A 2,456-nucleotide genomic window follows, 5' to 3' on the forward strand; every position below is an offset into this window, starting at 1 on the left:
GGGGGCAGATGGAGAATAGAGAGTAGGGAGGATTGGAGGTTAGAAGGTAGAGAGGGATGGAATAAGGAAAATAGGGAGGGAAGGAGTAAGGAAGATGGGGAAGGATGGAGGGTGGGGAGGAATGGAGGATGGAAGGTAGGGAAAGCTAGAGGATGAGGGATGGAGGAAGGAAGATAGTACTGGAGGCAGGAAGGAAGATAGGGAGGGATGGTTGAAATGTAGGGAGGGATGGAAGAAGAAATAGTGGGGGGGGATAGAGGAAGGAAGGCCGGTAGGGATGTAAGAAGCTAGGGAAAAATGGGAGGTAGGGGAGAATGGAGAATGGAAGGTAGGGAGGGTAGGAAAGAGGCAGAAATGGAGGAAGAAAGAAGGTAGAGAGGGAGGGAGGCATGGAAGGAAGGTGAAGGGTGATGGAGAAGGAAGGAAGGTAGGCAGAGATTGAGGAAGGAAGATGGAGTGGGATGAAGGAAGGTAGAGATGTATGGAGTAAGAGAGAGATGGGAGAAAGGAGGGAGAGAGATGGAAAAAGGATAGGTGAAAGAATGTAGAAGGGGAAGTAAGAAGGTAGGAAGGGATAGGGGAGGGAAGGAAGGTAGGAATGCAGTTAGGAAGGTGGAAAAGGATGGAGGAGGGTAGGCGGAGAGGAAGGGGGGGGGGGGGGGGAAGGAAGGTAGGGTGGAATGGAGGAAGAAAGATAGTAAGAGATGTAGGAAGGTCAGGAGGGATACAATAATTGAGGAAGGTGGAGAGGGGTAAAGGAAGTAAGGAAGAGAGGGAGGGAAATATAGGGGAAGGAAGGAAAGTGGGTGTGGGGGGTGTAAGAAGGTAGAGAGAGATAAAGATAGGAAGAACGATAGGGAGGGATGGAGAGGGATGGAGGAAGGAAGGTGGGGAGGGATAGAGGAAGGAAGGTAGCGAAAGAAAAAAGAAGGAAGGTGGGGAGAGCAAAAGGTAGAGAGGGATAAAAGAAAGAGGGTAGGGAAGGGAGTAAGGAAAGAATGTAGGATGTTGTAGGGAAAGGAGGAAGAACAGCCAGAGGGAGAAAAAACAGAAGGGAGAGAGGAAAAAGGATAGAAGGGGAGAAAAGAATGAATATAGGAAAGAAAGCATGAGTTAAGAAAAGTAGAAGGAAAAAAAAGATTAAAGGAAAGAAGGAACAAAGGAGATGAAAAGCAAGGGAGGAGAGGAAAGAAGAAGGTTATAAAAAGAAAGGGGAGGAAGGAAGAAAAGGCAGAAAGGACTGGGTGATGTTTGTTCTATTTCCCTTCTGGAAACCCCTACTTTTGGTTATATCTCCAGATTTGCTGACCTATTTGCTAATCTTTATTGAGCATACCCTCATGTCTGGACTTGGCCTCCAGGGAGTCCCATGTTATGCCACCATGTTCAGGGAGTCCAGTATTGTGCCCTGTATCACCAGTTATCAGATGTATACTATGACATGTACTTTGGTCCTGACATCTGCTTATTATGGATTTTCCTCATCAGTCTGTAGCAATATTTTCCAGCATGCTGGAAATTCCTTGTAGACATCTCCGAGAACAGTCGCCATCCAAAAATGCAAACTGTAGCTGACCTGTCCCTGACCTTGGCCTAATCGCCACTACTAAATATTCCAACCCTAGATTTTAGCCCCTAGTGCATTCAGGTAGCACGTCACACCCATCAAGATGGCCGAAGTCGAGCTAAAGTTTCCGCTCAGCCCTGCGTAACCGACACCAGCTCCCTATCTCCAATCATCAACGTCCGTTGTAACACTAGCCAGCTTGGCACGTCACCTACTGCACATTCAAGCCAGCTTTCGGCGAACTTACCAGCGTGTTAAAAAAAAACTGCCAGACACAATCTCTACGCCCCTCCGCGACGATCACGTGGGAGAATTCCGCTGAACGCAGAAATAAATGGCTCTTCTTTTTTTTTTTTAGCACGTTAACCCCCAGGAGGCTCATTAGAACCTGAAGTTATTTTCACCGACGACCTTGTGGTTCTGATCTAATTCTGCGAACGGGTCGAATGCTAGCGGCGGGCTAAGACACGATCCCGTCGCTTTTTTTAACCACGTTGCTGGGTTTAAAATGGACACGGGGTCAGCGTCTGGGCTGCGAGTATTTTTAAGGGACGGCCCGGTGTATTTCGGCGTCTGGGGAGGCGGCATCTGAGCATTGCACCAGAGATAGTCGCAGGTACCAGCCAGAAGAAGGGGATGGGTAGTGCTGGCAGGCGGTGGGTAGGATGCAAGCGAAGTGGGGGTCTTCGAATGTGAATGTGTAGGGTGGGGGGGGGGCATGTATAGAATCTCTGTTATGACTGGCAGGGAAGTACTGTTACCAGAGCCTGCAGCTTTCCAGGAGCGAAGAGCAAGCAGAACAAGGAGAAGGAGGGGGGCATGGGGAGGGGGGGAGGCGGTGTGGGCTGGAGAATTTCATCTTGTCCATGATTTGTTCCTTGTACTGTTG

The sequence above is a fragment of the Lithobates pipiens genome, unplaced genomic scaffold (genome assembly GCF_037356315.1).
Source record: "Lithobates pipiens isolate NorthernLeopardFrog02 unplaced genomic scaffold, aLitPip1_a1.2 Scaffold_27, whole genome shotgun sequence".
Lineage (NCBI taxonomy): Eukaryota > Metazoa > Chordata > Amphibia > Anura > Ranidae > Lithobates > Lithobates pipiens.